The 12195-nt window shown below is 54.9% G+C and overlaps 1 protein-coding gene and 1 long non-coding RNA gene across 2 annotated transcripts in view; both read left to right on the top strand.

Moving 5' to 3' along the window:
- TWNK (twinkle mtDNA helicase) overlaps positions 1-5979 on the top strand; it is a 43711-nt gene extending 37732 nt beyond the window's left edge. Inside the window, exon 6 of the transcript XR_009961411.1 lies at positions 5964-5979. The gene's annotated coding sequence lies outside the window, so the exon portion shown is untranslated. The remainder of the gene's footprint in view (positions 1-5963) is intronic.
- Positions 1626-2616, top strand: LOC134155074 (uncharacterized). The gene is made up of 2 exons (XR_009961420.1): positions 1626-1756; positions 2357-2616. It is a non-coding gene; the product is annotated as an uncharacterized LOC134155074 (long non-coding RNA).
- Positions 5980-12195: the final 6216 nt, after the last annotated feature.

Genomic DNA, 12195 nt, shown 5'->3' with positions numbered 1-12195 from the left:
GGCTGCCACGGGGAAACCTGAGAGTGTCCGGGAGCTTCAGCATAGAGAGCTGCTCGCTGGGCTCCCTGCTGGTGCCCAGGGCTGGCTCCCGGCCAGGGCTGCCATGCCAACCCTCCCCAGAGCCAGGCTCACCCTGCTTGCATCGGCACGAAGCCAGGTTGTGACGGATGTGGGTGCAGTGCTGGCCTGGCTGGGGGGTGTTGCACCCCCAAACCTGGCTCTCCGTGTGCTCTGCAGCACGATGCCCTACCTGGGCATGTGTGGGCATCTGCATTTTGGTCTCAGTCCTCTCCTCCTCTAAGATCCACACACAGTCCCTGTGGTACCCCACAGGTACGTGGCAGGGGATGCTGTTGGCTCCTGTTCCTGCCCTGCAGGGAGGGCAGTGGGGACATGGTGGTTGAGAGAGTGGGGAATTTGAGCAAGAGCCTTTGGCCAAAATTAAGCAAGCTGGGGGTTATGTCACCCAGTTTGCTCAGATCCTGGTGCACCAGGGCGCTGTGTGAGTTGCAGGCTTGCAGATTGGCCAGTATTGGGACTTTAATCCCCCCAAAACAAGGGGCAGCAGAATGGCCCCAGGGTCAAGGTGGGGGCTGGTGTTCCTCCACCCCAGCTCCTAGTCTTGCCATTTCCAGCCACTTAAAAATTAAAGGAGCCAATATTGCTGCACAGCTGGAATCGGTCACTGCCACAGAGCTTAATTGAGGTTATTTGTTGGCTCTAAAAATGTTTGGTCAGCTCTGCTGCCAGCTGCTCTGATGCTTCCCACAGACCCTGCCCTGAGGAAAGCATCCCCCCAGGCTCTGCAGATGCTCTTCTCAGCTCCAGGCACATGGAGGGTCCCAAGACCCACCCAAACCTCGTGTAAGTGTGGGGATAGAGTGCCCTGATGACATGCAACACCAAGTCCCTTTGCCAGCCAATCTTTGGGGTCTTTGCTTTCTGCTGGTGGAGGGGGATCAAGCAGACCCTGCCAGCCCAGCTGCCCACGTTCAGAGCAGCCCCTCAGCCTAGATATTGAGTTGACATCAGGGATGGAGGCAGCTGGACTATGCAGCATCAATGTGACCACCAGCCATGGGCACACACCGGCCACGGCACCTCCCAGCTGCCGAGGTGTAGGGCAGGGTGCAGGTACCTCCCCAGGTACTGAAGGTCACCACGGGGCTGGGGACAAAGAAAGTGGGGATTGTCCTGCCAGCACCCAAAAGACCCTGTAGACACGCTAATGGACCCAAAACCGAGGTTAAAAACCCACCAGACCCCAGTCCCCAGGAGTACATGCACAAGGCTGGCACTGCCTTGCCACCATAAAGCGCTTGGACCACCCCGTTGTGTGCTTACAGCTCTGGGTGCTGGAGGAGGAATCCAGGTAACACAGCCTCCACACCCAACCCCCCACACCCACCCCCCCACCCCACCCCCCCACCCCCCCCCGCGGGTCCAAAGCAGCTGCTTTCTGCCCCAAATCTGCTGGTGGGATCTTGGCTCTTTCCGTTGCACTTCAGTGATGGGGCAGCATCCTGGTCCCCAGACCACTCCAGGGACTACTGTGAGCCAGGAGGCCACCGAGTTGGTCCGCGGCTGACCCAACGATGACACCAGGGTGCCCTGCTCCCCTGAACAGCTGACCTGGCCCCCCCGGTGCCTCCCTCATCCTTGCAGTCCCCGGTGCTGCCCAGAGCAGCCGGCACCCCGAGCAGCCGCCAAGCCACAGGTTTTATGGTCTGCAGGGAAACCCCACCAGGTCTGGCAGGTAAATACGACCCAGCAGCAAAAACACGTCCCCAGTCCTTTCCTGCTCACGGGCCGCATCTGCACGTCCATCCTCCCTGCCCAGATTTGGGCCACCGGCGTGATTAGCCGCTAAACAGTGCCATCTCCTGGCAAGGCCACCGGCCACGCAGAGCCCTGCCACCGTGTTGGGCACATGGGCCTCTGGGCACCCCTGGAGCACCCCGATTTCACCAGATTCATCCCCGCCTGCCCCATGCCCGCCCGTGCCCCTAGCAACAGCTCTGCCTTGCTGGGAAGGGCGATGTCACTGCAAGGGACATGGGTGCTAAACTGCGCCTCGGGTTGATCACAGGAGCCAGAGCATCCTCTTGACACCAGCTTTGGGTGGCTGTGGCAAGCTGGGATGGGGCAGAGCTTGGAGATGTTCAGCTGCTGTCCTTTGGGGGTGTGCTTTAAACCGGGGTTGCAAAAGGGTCAGTACCCTCAGTGGCCACACTGCCGGTGCTGTGGGTACCCACCATGGGAGTTTGATTGCTTCTGGCAGGGGTCTGGGTCGGCCTGAGATGGATGCTGGTCATACCTGCATAGAAAATTTGCATTAACCTCACTCTTCTATCAGGTAAACTGAGGCACAGAACAACCAGGCATTGAGAATTCAACCAGAGCCAGAGAGAGAAACAGGGCAGAGCAGTCAGCTGCGCTCAGGACTTGACCCCATCCTGAGGTGGGGGGATATTTCCCTTTGCATGGCACGTCTTCATCCTGCTGTGCCGGCTCAGGGAGAAAATAAAAGGAGCAAGACTGCTTCCCTTCCTCCACCCAGCACTTATGCCATCTGATAAACAAAATGGAAATAAATCCTCCTGCATTTGCAGCAAATAGGTCTCCATGGGGGGTTGCTTTCAATAATTCAAATGCTGTTGCAGAGCAGAGCCCACGCCAATGGGTTTTAATAAACACAGCCATAATGTGACATGCAATTTATTATTAAGCTTAAAACAGGAAGCAAACAGTTTAATAAAAGCACCAGGTTCCCCGTATCAGTCACAGCAAGTGGCGGGGTGCTATCTGTGGGGGGAGGCTGGCTGAGATGGCTGAAGGGACATGCAGAGCTGGGTTTGTTTTGCCATCTGCCCCCCAAGCTATGGCCACAGGGACCGCAGGCAGGGCATGGTGATGTGACCTAGACCGGGGGAAATGGGGATTATCACATGGACAGGGGTAAGGCATGACATGCTGCCTGCACCCTGCCTGCTGCACACCCTACAGCTGCCCAGCCACCCAGGGCAGCTTTGGCAGAGCTCAGCCCTGGTATCATAGTGTGCTTTCAAGGGCAGATTAAAGCCTTTATTTTAGTCCCTCTTCCCCAGGACATTCTCACCCACATCTAACTCCATCTGCGTAGCTCTGCCCTGCTCCACCCTTGCTGCCCCTGAGCTGTCTCTAAAAGCAGGCAGAGGGGGCAGCTGAGTCTCCTGTGGATACTGTGGCTGTGCAAGGTGAGGTGCTGTAAGGTGTGGGGTACAGGAGATGGTGACTGGTGCTGAAGCAAGCATGCATGCTGCTCACTGGGATGCATGGGTGTGCTTCAAGACATGGTTCTGCCTAATGCCTGGTGAAAAGCAGGATGTGGGAAGGTGGCTCAGCTGAAGGATGGAGCTGAGTGAGGTAGCTGGTCCAGCTACCTCTGAAGGCACCTCTGTGCAGAGATGAGGGGAGAAGGAGGTGCAGCATCCCACATTCATCACCCAGCAGGAGCTGAGCACTGCTTTCCCACTGTCTCTGCTGTAGGCCTCCCTGGGTACTTGAAAGCTGAAGTTTTCACGAGGGATGTGGCTTTTTGACCTCCTTTCCTTGGTCTTGCATCCTAGCAGCATCCTTTCTGTTTGGAATGGGTCCTGGTAAACCCCACTACCCACTCCTGCAGAGACCAGCACAGCAGCTGTAAGGGAGGTGAAAAGTGGTGCAGGGACTGCCCATGTGGGTTCCCAGTGGAAACTGGGATTGTATGACTGCCCTGTGCTCTGGCTTGGGGAAATGGCCTCAAGGAGAGGCAGTTCCCAGTATGCAAGCTTTGCTCATATTATATCAGACATCAGAGAGTCCCTTCTGCACCAAGACTGTGGGAGATACGAGCTTTGTCCCGGTCCAGCCAAATGACAGCTTGGGGGGGCTGAGCCAGGGGCACCAAGGCACCTGCAGCTCCTGCCAGCAGTGAGCAGCCTCCTATCTTAAGGAGGGCTTTCCAGCCAGATAAAGCCACACAGGCAGCTCTCTGAGGTCCTCCAGCCTGGCTGAAGTGCTGGCAGGGCTGTGTGTGGGGCAGTTTTGTGGGCTCTTTAGCTGGTGTTGACAGCAGAGGGTTCATGCTGGGATTGATTCTGGGATAACACACTCTGGCTTCTGCCAGCACTGGTGCCTGATGGAGTCTGTGAAGTGCTCTCACCTGATACTGCTCTTTTTCTCACCTGTATTTGCTGAAAGCTCCACTAGCTCTGCCTTTAAAATCCCAAGGGCTGCCAATGTGACTTGATGTGTGTCCGCTACTGAGGCTGCGAGTGGGATGTTGAACCTGGACTCAGTGAAGGGACATGGTATCTTGCCTGTCCCTTTGAGGTGATGATCCCTGTGCAGGGGAATCAGGATGCATCAGGCACCATCCCAAGGAGGGCTGGCGGGCCCCCACAGCTCTCCACATGGAATGGAGTCTCCTTGCAGTGCAGGTGGCTTTTTGACTTTCACCCATGGTCGGCTGGAGGAAAAGACCTGCCCCATACCATGGGGATGGTATGGACACAGTCCTAGTGGTATCTCAGGTCTTATGTGCATCAGATGTCCTGGGTCTGCTCCCCATGCCCAGCACCACTCCCTTTGGGCTGGGCTTTCCCCTCTGCATGGGGCTGAAGTGTGGGACTGGGGTCTGACCCCATGGGGAGAGGAGGATTAGCTGGAGCAGTCAAATAACCTGTGCCAGGGCACAACCTGCAGAGCGCACAGGTACGCTTCAGAGAGCGCCTGAGGCGTGTTATGTCGGAAGCAAGGAGGTGCTCAGCAGGGACCTGCCTTATCGGAGCACTGGTTGCTGTCTCTCCTCGCAGCCCTTTCTGCCCCAGGGCTGCTCTCTGTCACTTCTCTGCTCTGTAACAGCCGGAGGCAGGCGGAAATGGGAGCCCCTGTGCCTGGTCCCTGCCAGAGCGCACTGTTTCGGAAGGGGGGGGGGGGGGTATCTGACTTGCAATTACTGTGCCTTTGGCTTGGCAGGCATGGAAGTGTGAGTGATGGGGTCTCTGCGGAGCAGCCCCTGAGCGCCAGTGGGTTGGGGAGTGCTCGGACCCATCAGCAGTTTCCCCAACTGCCTGCGCTCAGTGGTTTGGGAAGAGCAGTTTTATGCTACTGGTGAGAACCCCAAAAATTCACCCAGCTGGATGTCTGCATCCAAAGCACAGCTACTGAGCCTTCTCCTTTAATAACCTCTCTCTTCCAGCCATGGCTGGGAGGAGACGCAGAAGCAGTGGGACACTCACATCTCCCATTCCCATCCATTCTTTCCACTTTGCAGCTGCATGTTGCTGTATATGGTGCAGGGCTGAGGCAGCAGTTCAGCATTTCTCCAGGACACCTGCTAGAGCCAGACCTTCCCTACCAGGAGAGCTCAGGTAGGGAGGAAAAAACCCCAACCCTATTATTGCATCTTGGCTAGGGAGTGGGATCACTTGAGACCCCTGGTCTGGTGTGTCCTGCAGGTACAGCTGTAGCCTGTGGATTGAAGCCCCTGTGTCTGTAGATAGCAAACCATCAGCACTGGGCTACTTCTGCTGCAAGATGCAAGTGGCAGCTCCCCCACAGGCACTTTGGGAAGGAGGATGCTGCCTGTCCTGCCCAAGGATGGAGGAGCCAGAAAGCAGTGCTGTTGATTCCAGTTTAACAGAGCTCACTTTTAACAGTGGGGAGAGGGCCAAAAACACCAAGCATATTAGGATGGTGTCCCCAGGAGTCATCCCAAGATCTGGGTCTCTCCCACTGCCAGCTTGCCTTGGCCTTGGGAAAGGAAGGGTTAAGCTGCAGGTCTCAGCAAAGCAAGTGCTCTCCAAAAAGCCAGCCAAGCTACCCAAATGATGGCCTCCCCTCTGCCCCCACCCTTATCCATCTCTCTTATCTGCCCTGGGCAAGAGCAGGGCATTTCCCCTCCTCAGCCTGACAAGGACCAGAGCTGGGACAGGCGGAAGCTGGCAATGGCTGTGCACAGGGCTCAGGGAGGCCATGGCCATAGCATCCTGGCTGGGGGGTGGCCACTGTAGCTGCAGATCAGATGTGGAGGGGTGGTATGGTCTGCTATGAGGCTGGACTGAGTGAGGGGGTCCCCTGTCCCTGGCTCTCTTATACCCCGGTGACCTCCAGAGGAATCTCGTTTCTGCAGTATGCATGTAATGAGCTGCTGGGTCTCAGCTCCTCTGGGGTGCAGGGCTCACATTGCAGGGGATGGCAGCTCTGCAAGGTATCCTCTGAGCACTGATAGATATCAGTACTGATCTCAATAGTACTGATACCAGTATCCTCTGGGCAGTGATACCTGAAGGCATGGCAGCCTGGTTTGGAGTGGCACTGTGCAGTCCATGGGCTTGGCTCTGCCTGTGCTGGAGCAGGGCTTCCAAGCAGCCTAGATAGGAGTGTTTCACCCAGTGAGGGCTGCAGGGTGAGCAAGGTGCCAGGGCATCTCCAGCAGCGTAGTGAGCTCTGCCGACGTGAGGCAGGCTGGGATGGGCTGTTTAATTAAATGTGAAGGGCACTTGTACTCCACAAGCTGCGGCCCTCACCACAGCCTGAGCGACTTTGGGAAAGAGGCCTTTTATTAAAAGAGAGAGAAGCTCCGGCTCTGCCAGGCAGCCATCAAATGGCACATTTAATTGTCTCGGCTCGTTTAGCTGTCGCACAGGGAGGGACACGCTCTGAGCTCTTCAGCCTTCCCTATACATCCTCCCAGGCAGGCACATGTGCTGCCTGCATCTCAGGTGCTCCTACTGCCCTCCGGGAAGGCTGGGGAGGAGGAGGTGGAAGATGAGCCTCCATTCAAGACAAGCACTGGGAGCTTGCCAGGGAGTTGGCAGAGCCCTGGCCAGCTCAATGCACTGATGACCCAGCCTGCCTGGGGCTGAGCAGTAGGGTTTGAAAGGGCTTGGAAAAGCAGCTGGGGAAGTAGGAGCCTCCTGGGTTCATGGGAGCCGTCTGGAAGGCAGGGGGTAACTAAATGGCAGCTTTAAAGTATCTTCTCATTTATTCCCATGGTATAAATGAGGCAGAACACGTCTGGCTCTGAAGAGGTTATCCTGCCTTGGTTGCAATGAGGCAACCTCAGTGTGTAAGCCACAGGGTAGGCTGGCAGTGGGTTAAGATAATTGTGCTGCTCTTCTCCTCTAGGAACTTAAGCCCCTAGAAGTACCTTCTGAGCTCTGCACTATCCCAGTAGAGGCAAGCTGGCCTGCTGAGGGTGCACATGGAGGGAGAAAGAACCTTTGGGTGGCTTTGCTTTAAATCTGCTGGATTATAGTGGAAAGACTGAACTTGGGTTCAGCTGCTGGTACCAAGCCCATTGCCCTGGGGGAGAGGCTGTTTGGCTGAGTGAGGGGAGATGCCCCTTGGGGGAGTCACAGCCTTTCCCTTGGCTGTGAGGGAGCATCCATGCTAAAGCTCACCATTTGGAGATGGGCAAGAAAAAAAGATGAAGAGAGGGAGGAAATACAGGCTTTTATCAAAACCTCCTACTTCAAAGTTGTCCAGCTGAAGTGCTCCCCTTTGGTTTAATTTAAAGTGATGTTTCCTTCAGCAACTGCAGCTAAATGGCATCAAACGAGGCTGAAACAGCCGGAAAGCCTGGAAAAGAAAGGCACCATTTGGGAACGGCTCAAGGCAGACCTTCCCATTGGGGTCATCCTGAAAGCCATTCCATGGGGAAGAAAACTGCCAATGCTAGCATTTCTCATCCCTCAGCTCACGGCATGGGATAAAAATCCACACCCTTTCAGGAATGGGAATGTGGGTAATTGCCCTGCTGGCCTGCAGCTCTACCCTCTGAGCTGGCTACAGTACAGTGTCTGTGCTCATGAGCAAGAAGAAGGCAGGAGATGGGGACCCCAGTGCTGCTCTGCCCCAAGGAGTCAGCACATCTCCCAGACCTGTGGTTCCCAGCCTTCAGCCCCCACCAAAGCCAGATGCTGAGCACTGCTTGGGCAGCCCCTCCGCACGGGTGAGAGCTAAACCAGATCGCAGGGAGCACCAGGGGAAGGGGCATGAATCCATCTTCCTGATGAACCCCTCCAAGCCCTCCTGGAGAGGAAGAGGCCAGCCTCTGCTCCTGGCGCCTAGGGAGTTCCTGTGTGGGGGCAGTGGGGAAAACCAGCAACAGCAGGACACGTGCTCCCCTGTCACAGCATCCCTTAACTACTAAAAAACTGCCTGGGAGGCAAAGCAGCTGGTTTTTCCTGAGAGAGCCCGATGCGCTCCTGTCTGCTGCATAGGAACCAATTTTCTCCATCTGGCTGGAATATGGAGAGAAGTTACTTTGAGGGCAGCTCTGTCCTGTCCCTGCTGGGGACAGGGGGCCGGGTGCCTCCCAGGTGCTAGGTCTGGTCACTGGGAGGACAAAAGTGGTCAACACAGGCCAGCAAATCTGAAAGCCTCTCTGGAGAAAGGGATGAGTCCTGGGAACTGGAGTGAAAGGTTGTGGTCATCTCTTCCACCTCCAGCAGTGGAAGCAAGGTTTAATGGCAACGATTATGCTGTACTGAAGCTGCTGTCCAGAGAGGAAAGTGAAGGACAAGTCACCTGTCACTGCACATGGAGGAGGGATGCTCAGAGCTGTCTGTCTGCGGGGGACTTCTTGTAACAGCGCCTCCAAACCTTCTTCCACCCAAAAGAATTCAGAGCTGTTCCAGCCAGAGGCCGCCTTATGGAACGGGGCTTCAAAGACCTGTGATGGTGCAGAGCTGGGACGCTGATCCCAGATTTTCCTACATGAAATCTCAAGGGGAAGATGCTCAAATACACGTTTGTGCTCGCAGTGATGGGAGCTCCACAGAGTAGAAGACATTTGACCACATGCTCCTTCTCATGCTCTCCCTGATGTGTGGTGAAAGGGTTCTGCCTGTCTTACGTGAAGTCCTAAAGCCGCATGAAGAGACAAGGAGGGGAAAAAAATCCTACTCCCATAAAAGTGGAGTGAAAGGAGTTGCAATTTCTCTTGTCCCAGCCCAGCAACCCTATGTCCCCCACAGCAGATCCATTCCAGCACTGGTAGGGTTGCTGCTTTCTCAACTCTCCCCCTTCCTCTGCCTCCCCCCAGCTCCTCTCCATGTGCTCCCAGCTGCTCTAGGATGATACAGGCAGGCGCAGAGTTCATGGGAGCCGTACCTGTGCTTTGTCTTCATCTGTCACCCCTCCTGACAGTCAGATCCATCTTAAACTGGGAGCGAGAGGGGAAGAGAAGGAAGCAATAATTAACCTCTGTGCAGGCCGCTCCCGAAATGCTGCAGTCTGGTGATGCACGAGGAGACATCCCTGACACTTTTATTGCTACTCCAGCGCTGTGTTGTAGGAGGTGATTTGCCTGGGCTGGGATACCTGAGACTTTCATTATCGTTGAAGAGTCACTGGCATCTGCAGTCCTTCCCTGCTGGGTGCATTAGTGAGGGCTCCACACCACCCTTGCTTGCAGAGCTGGGGGGGGAAAGCTTGTTCAGGGTTTGCAGGCAGGCTGGGCTGGTGTTTTCGTGGCACGCTCCCTGAGCGATGGTCTTAGATTTAGGGGTTGAAGTTGTCTCGAGCGTGGGTAGAATACAAGCATGCAGGAGCAGAACTGGTGGGGTGATCTGGGATTGAGAGTCCCAGCCCCAGAGTAAACTGACAGGGTGTGCCTGAGGTCTAGGGAGGAGTCCAGGTATTATGGAGCCTGAGCTCCCATTACCTGTAACAGATCCTTGGTGACAACCTTGTCCTGGACTGGGAAGTTTCCTTACCAGGGTCATGAAATGGGGAGAGAGGGTGGGGCCTTTTGGTCCCACTTGTGATGCTGTGCTGGACTGAAATGCCACCATGGCAAGAGACAGTGCTAAACATCATCCAGGATGCAGCTCCCTCCCTAGGTGCCTGTGGGTCCCTGTGCTGGCACCTTTGGGATGATGTGCCCCCACAGCCACCTCCCAGCAAGGCTGGGACAGCAGTGACACTGCACAGCTAACAAAGCCAGCTGCACACCTTCCTCCCTGGGGCCTGGTAGCAAGGAGACCAGCAATTAAAGCAGCACTAATGGCCGAACACCATGAGATGCAAACACAACATTTGTTCTTGAGAGCCCAATGGAGATCAGGGACAAACACAGCCTGACCCTGCATGGAAATCGGGAAGAGCCATTCAGGGGTTAGTATTTGGCTTGGCTGTCTGCTCCTTGGTTCTTCAGCAGGATTGCTGGGCTGTCAGTTGCAGCAGTGACTGTGTTTCATTACATGCCGATGCCCATTCAGCAGATATTGCAGCCTCATCTCACACAAGCGTGAGAGAAAATCAGTGCCAAAAGCACTTGGCATCTAAACCCTGGGTCATGCCAATCCAAAGTGTCTCGTGGTCAGGCTGGTGATGTACCAAACTCCTGGTCCTCCATGTGGGGGTGTGAGGCCGGGGAAGGATGGGGCAGCACCGACTAGAGCTGGGGACTGAGTGCAGGACCAGATCCTGGTGTGAGATGTGCTATTGCGCAGTGTCTTGCGGTGCTCTGGACATGGAAGGTCCTGTGTCTGGGGAGGGGAGCAGAAAAGACTCTGGGATATATCTCTGGGATAGCGCTGGCATGTCATGCTTGGCCATGGGATGGATTGCAGCAGCTGTTCCTCCCCAGAAATGGTCCCAGGAAACCAGGACTGTGAGCGGGCAAGAGCCTGGCATGAGATCCCAGTACTGTTCCCAGGGTTCACAGCAAGGTGTGGCCATCCAAGGGCTGCGAGCTTCCCGAGATGGAAGATGGTGGGTCAGTGCCATCTCCTGCTTAAGGGGATAGAGATGCCAATGGAGCTGGCAGAGGGAAGAGCCAGGCTGGGATCTCAGTTCCAGAGGAAGTACCTTGTAATGTCTGGTGGAGTGATCACTCTGTAAGGAGGAATTACCAAGTGCTGAAGGACTGGCTCATGAGACTGAGTAAGGGAAACGTTAATCTGTACCCGAGTTCAAACCAAGAGGAAAACACAAAAGCAAGATCCATTTTGTTTTCCAGTTGTTTTAGCAGTGAGAGGGGCTGTGAAATAAGCCCATCCACCAAGATTAGAGGTCTTGGCTTAAGCTGCTCTTGTCTGCAGAACAAACTGGATTCATTTCCGTGTGCTTTTGTCATAGAAATGCTTTAAGTAAACCCAAGTTACAGCTGTTGGTCTTTGGAGGCAGGCTGATAAGACCTGGCCTGTGGAGGATCTGGCAACTGTGGAGGATCCTGGCATCTCTCCTAGCCTTGAATTCTCTAGTTGTAGCCTCAGTCCTGGCAGGTTTGTTACTCCATGTCCGGGCACCTATGTCTTATGAGCTGTCAGACCCATTCCAACTTCAAGGGGGAGTTTGAGGCATGGGGGAAAATGCTCCTGAACACCTGAAATATCCTGGCAGGCTGCAGACGAGGCCGTACACAAGTGCTGCCAGCTCCCTGGCTTCTGAGCAGTGGCAAGACTCGGCCTTTCCCTGCACAGATGGGGGTTTAATCAGGCACAGTTTAAGCACATGGATGTTCAGCACTAATCCAATTTTCCTCCATTCATTAGGGTGGTTATTCATCACTCAGGAATGATGAAAGGCTGCAAGTCCATGTGGATGCTGGAGAGCAGCAGCACTACTCAATGCTGGTATGTGGCCGTGAGCCCTTCCCTTGCTGTTGAGCCTGATGGCCAGTGGGATGGCAAGGGAGGTGCTGGATTACCCCAATCTCTTTACAACACCAAATTGCAAGCTAAGATTGCTCCACCAAGCTCTGGATATTAAGTCATCTTAGGCTAGTCCAGCAATCAGATGGGAAACTGGATGAAGCACCAGGTAATGCATGCAGAGAGGTGCTGGGTTAGGAGAGAACCTGAAGGGATGGAATCCTGTGGCCCCACTCTGCTCCATCAAACCCTTACATTGCTCCTGAGGTTAACTCTATGGTAACCTTGCAGGGCAAAGCCAATCTCCCACTGCTCTGTGAGCCCACAAACCTCTGTGCTCAACAAGCTGATCCCTACCCTGCAGAAATAAACCAGTCTGTGAGAGCAGAGCTATGGGGAAACAACAAAGTTTGCACAAATGTCTAAGATTTTCCTTCCCGTCTCTCAGTTCCTGTCTTCAGCGCAAATATTTTGGCCATTAAAGGCAAAAAACATAAATCACCCTCCATGGTTGATGTAAATTCTTGTATGTGGTGACTGAAAGGGGCTGTAAACACTGTGCAGGAAG

Source organism: Pezoporus occidentalis, unplaced genomic scaffold (genome assembly GCF_034315485.1).
Source record: "Pezoporus occidentalis ecotype Australia unplaced genomic scaffold, CSIRO_AGI_Poc_V1 ctg73, whole genome shotgun sequence".
NCBI lineage: Eukaryota > Metazoa > Chordata > Aves > Psittaciformes > Psittacidae > Pezoporus > Pezoporus occidentalis.
The sequence above is the reverse complement of the archived record's forward strand: the minus strand, read 5'-3'. Positions and strand labels throughout refer to the sequence as shown.